Raw genomic sequence first — 5,399 nt, forward strand, 5'->3', positions numbered from 1 at the left:
CAGCAAGCTTTGGTGTAGACAGGACCGCTGCCTCAGAGGTCTCTCCGTGACCTTGGATGCGCCCCCTCCTTTATTCCCAAATCCCAGCTCAGCACATGCTGGACCGCGGCCGGAGACGCCCAGAGACCCCCTAACTCAGCCCCTGAGGAAACACCCCGGAGGGCGCGCGCCTCCCGCAGAGTTACAGCCGCGGTCCTCGCGGCAGGAGGGGATCAGCTCCGAGCGGGCAGTGCCTGGCTTTTGCACGCCAGATCTGGCGCCGTTTCCTGCCCTCCGCGCTCCGCCCTCTAAGCCTCGTGGATGTTTTTTACTTTTCATATATTATAGTAATTTCTAGATATTTCTCCCCAGGGAAACCCGCCCAAACCGTTAAACACGCGCAAAAAAGACCAGTGGGTGAAAATCAAGCCACGTACGCAAGGGGGTGACACGCGTGTAGCGCTGTGCGCGCCGGGCCCGTCTCGTAAGGAAGAAGCAAGCCACCTTATCGGTCGTTACCCTTACGCTGCGTTAGGTCTCATTCTAGTCTCCTCCCGTTAACTCTCGGGATCATAAGCCCTTTTCTGTTAATAAGGAGGGGGCTTTCCCTTTGTGTTCCCCCTTTGTCCTCCCTTCCCCTCCCCCAGTCTAAAACCTTCCAGTTTTCTGTCAGAAGGTAGGTTGTATAAAAGGCCTTTCCTACGGGACATAAGACTAAGATCAATGTCTTCTCACTCCTGAAAGTGAGCTGCTACTAGTCAGCCCAGAGCCCTCTCTTCGCTCTTTCCCCAAATCATCTGGCTCTGGCCCTTTGTCGTTTAGAAAGGGTTAAAGTACCGACGGAAGGAAGAAGGCCTCGGCTCACTGCAGGAGGGACCGGCCCCGGAATGACGGCCCGGGGACCTCGGATTTAACTTGTAATTTCTATTACACGACCATTTTACTTCCAGATTCCTCCACCTGTCTAAGCTTGTGGTAGAGAGATAAGTGGGAGAACACGGGGAACTATGTGGGCCTATCTTTAAGCCAGAAACGGCCTGGGTACTGATGTGAAATTGCTTTGGGCAGGCTTGTACCTAAAACAGCACAATATAATGTTTGCTTTGGCACATGAAGCCTCTGGACTACTCAATAGTATTTTTAAATGTATAAATTATAGGATTTATGAAGGAAACCAACTTTTTGAAAATGCTGTTATCAGAATATTAAAAAGCGTTCACAACTTCCAAATGAAGAACATTTTATAGACGTTAACCTCTTTCACTCTGTTGGGCAGTCCTCCCCCCACAGCACGTTGATTCTTCAGTTTAACAAAATAAGTACCTACTATGTGCAAGACACCGTGTTCCTTCTTTGTGATGGTTCATATCTAGCCTTTCCACTCCAGGGGCTGCTGCTGTGGTTCAGGCCTTCATGGTTTCACCCCTGGAACAACAACAGCCTCCTGTCCCATTTCGTCCAATGGCTCCTGACTACCTCCTCTTTCTTAGTCCCAGCTTTCATTAATATCCATGTAATCACAGCTCCGGTGTGACCTGGTGCACTGATTTTATTTTTTTAATTTTAATTTTTTTTTTGCTGAGACAATTGGGGCAAGTGACTTGCCCAAGGTCACACACAGCTAGGAAGGGTTAAGTGTCAGACTAAATTTGAACTCAGGTCCTCCTTACTTCAGGGCTGGTGCTCTGTCCACTGCGCCCCCTAGCTGCCCCTGGTGCACTAATTTAAAAATGTTTTTCTCACAACCCTCTAAAGTTATTGTATTGGCTTGGAGTCATGAGCACCTCAGTTCAAAGCTTCCTCAGACTTTTGATTAGCTCTGTGACTGAGCAAATCACTTCCCTTTCCCTCAATGTTCTCATCCCTAAAATAGATAATAGCTCTATGACTAAGTCACTGAACTTTTCTTAATCAGTTTCCTCATCGTTAAGTAGTAGTAGTAGTAGTAGTAGTAGTAGTAATAATGGATTGTTGTGATCAAATGAGATCACGTTAAACATTTTTACACACTTTAAAGCTTTACATGAATGCTTGTGATGCCTGTACCATCGTTTTTAACGTAAGGAAAACTGTCTCCCAAGAGATTAACAATCACAATAAGTCTCAGAGAAGAATCTCGAACCTAGGTTTTTTGGCTCCAAGAATGGTTGCTGATTTATGGTTTTTCTTTGTATTCCTTGTGTGTATCTTAGGTGCACAGTGTCTTGTTGACTGTTGACTCTTTCCAATCCACTTGGCCCCTCATCATATCACTTCGTTGCTTAGAAACCACCCTGGAGTTGAAGCTACTTCTCCAGAATTCAGTTTTCAGCCTGACTCACATCCAAAGTCTATCCCCAAGATCCAACCCGTCCTTTCTCCCTCTTTGGTCTTGTGCCTTCCCTCCTTGACGAACAAATTCTGCTCTCCAGCCTGGGTTAGTTCTTTCTTTCTCCAATAGACACCTTTGGCCCACCTTATCTCAAAATCTGACCCATACTTCATTCCCCAGGTTTAAGTGTCTTAATTGAATCTCTCCCTGACCACCCCGAGGTTTACCCTGGATACCATTGTAATACCTTTGTTCTTTGAGTCCCTACTGAATGCGTAGTGAGGACTTCAGATTTCCCTCTATCTCACTATTAAATTCCTGGAGAGGAAAGACATCAATGGGGTCTCCTATAGACCAGTTCAGTGATTTTCCCGAGGAATAGGGAAGGGAAGCAGGGCAATCATTAAGCATGGGCTAAAAACCAGAGTCAGATTGCATGGAGACCACAGGATTTAGGGCAGGACTCTGAAGTGGTCCAACTACCCATCCCATGCGCTCCCCTATTTTACAGATAAGAAACCTGAGGCCCAGAGTGTTGGAGTAACTTGCCTAATGTCACACAGCTAGCGAATTGCAGAGCCATCATTCAAGCTCAAATCTTCTGACCCCATCCAGATCTAGGGCAGGATCACCAACTAGGTTCCCACCAGACCAGGCCGTTGATGGACAGAGTTCAGAACAGAATCCTACACCTGGATGAGGAAACAAAAGATTATCTGAGCAGGGCAGGGTCAAAGCCAACAAAGGCCTAGAGCGGAGGAAATAAAGTCACACCAGCCAGAGAGTCTGTTAAGGCCTCACTTTAATTGGAGACACCGCTGACAGCCCAGTGGACAAACCACCAGAGAAGTGCAGACCCTCACCACCACCACCACCACAAGCCGCCCCCTTCCATCATCCCTCAGAGGCAGGGGGGTGGTCAGAGCCCAAGGGTGGTGGGCAGTGCTGGGGTTCCCTCTTCTCTACCCCCTGCCTAGCTTTTCCAGGGCCTTCGGGGAGAGTCAGCTGGGCGGAAGGACAATGGCCAGAAGCCCCTTTCCTTTTCCCCATTGCCGGCCATATCCCTCATCCCTCTAAGGAAGAAGGTGAACAAGATCTGCTTTCTCCCCTCCCCTAACATATCGCATGAGAATAATTATCACGACTCTACACTCTCCCACTGTTTCTATTACACAATATAAATACATTGGAGGCTGCCTCACCAGGAGGCTACCTGCCCCCTCCCACACCCCTCTCTCTCCCGGTGGCCAGAGGGGAGGACAGGACAGAATGGGACAGCACTAGAGGCTAGGAAGGGGATGACTTGGGGGGGGGCTGGTTTCCCTTTATTTTGCTGGAGAATAATTTACAATCCATCCTTACAGTATGTACAGAAGGTGGCGGCACAGCCTCCACCCTTACCAGCTGGACAGAAACCACTTTCTTTACAAAAATAAACCCTGTACAGGAGCCCAGGGTAGGGGGGGAGGAGAGGAGGCAAGGAGGTGTGGGGAAGGGCATGGGATCCATTGAGGCAGGAGGAGGGGGGAGGAGAAGGGTGATAATAACTCACATTTATTTGGAGGGCTTCAGGTTTACAAAGCACTTTCCTCACAACCACCTTGTGAGGTAGGAAGTGTAAATGATTATTATCTCCGTATTAAAAAGGAGGAAACCGAGGCTTGCCCAAGGTCATACAGCTAGTGCAGAACCAGGATCTGAAGCCAGGTCTTTCTGAGCACAGGTCTGTGCTCTTTCATCAAACAGAAATGAAGGATGATGGGCAGAGGAGGGAAGGGGAGAGATGGAGAGCCAGAGAAGTAAATGAAGGAAGAAACGGATCAGGAGAGATGAACAAAAAAGGGGCTGATTGCTGCTACAGTACTGTGTGTGATCAGAATTGGCAAGAAAAGGAGAGGTGCAGCAAAGGAAAAGAATATCACTGCCTTTTCTACCCCCACAGCCTCTGTTGAGGGCTGTTCCTTCCAGCGTGGACCCCATCTCCTTTCCTGCCTGGGCACTTCTAGATGGAGAGGGGGAGTCCTGTCTTTGTGACTTGTGACCCAAGAGCCCCTCTGCCCCCAGTGGTTGGGGCACCTGGCAGAGGCCAGAGGGAAAATCAGGACAGGGGTTACCAGGAGAAAGGAGGCAGCTTTGGTTCCCAAGGGAGCAGGAGTGGGGGCTGCCAGAGGAGGGGGAAAGGGAGGAGGGGGATTGGGGTTTGGGTCGGGTGGATTTATTGCTTGGAGCTCCCCCCTATGGGGGACCAGCTGGGGAGGGGAAGGAGGGGATTGAGGGGGAACTGCAGTCTCCTGAGCACAGACCCTCTGCTCCCCAGCTCCCCATACTGTCCCCCCAAGGCCACAGGGAGGGGTTAAGGCAGAAACAAGGAGAGCAAACAGCAGCTAGGTGGGAGGGAGGCCGAGCTTCCCCCTCCACCCCATTACAGAGGCCAGAAAAACTCATCACACCCACCAAAGGCAAAACTGAGGCCCAAGGAGAGTCCAGGATCAGGGAGGGGGAAAGGCAGCCTTTCCTGCCTTCCGTCCCCCGCAGCCCGCCCTCTCCCCCCCACAGACACACACACCCGAGTTTTTGGCAAAATTAAAAGAGCAAAGAAAGCGGCTCAGGGTGCTGACTACACTGCCCAGCCCCCCAACACACACGCCCTTCACTCAGCCCTGCCCCCCCACTGTATTGCCAATCACTGTGCAAAATAGAGGAAGACTTCCTGAAGGTGGTAGGCTAGGGTGAGTGTTGGCTAGGAGACGGGTTCCCCTTTTGTCCGGAGACCCTTGCTCCCCCTAGGATGGCTATGCCCAGCAGGGGGCATCCCGAGGCCTACTCACAGCAGGACAAGAGAGAAGTAAGTACTTGGGCACAGACTATGCCGAGGAAGACTGAGCCTTAGAGGCTGGGGTAGGGAAGGGCATCTACAGTTGTTGTGTTTCATTCCCTTTTTTTTTTTCCTTTTTCTTTTTTTTTTTTTTCTAAAAACTTCATAGTTAAAAACAGAAAAAATATCCCCCCTTTACCCTGCCCCCCGCCCCTTCCCATCCATCCCCTCCCCTTATCCCTAATCCCACCACCAAAAAACCCCACAGGGAAAAAAAAGAAAAAGGGGGGAAAA

Source organism: Sminthopsis crassicaudata, chromosome 1 (assembly GCF_048593235.1).
Source record: "Sminthopsis crassicaudata isolate SCR6 chromosome 1, ASM4859323v1, whole genome shotgun sequence".
Lineage (NCBI taxonomy): Eukaryota > Metazoa > Chordata > Mammalia > Dasyuromorphia > Dasyuridae > Sminthopsis > Sminthopsis crassicaudata.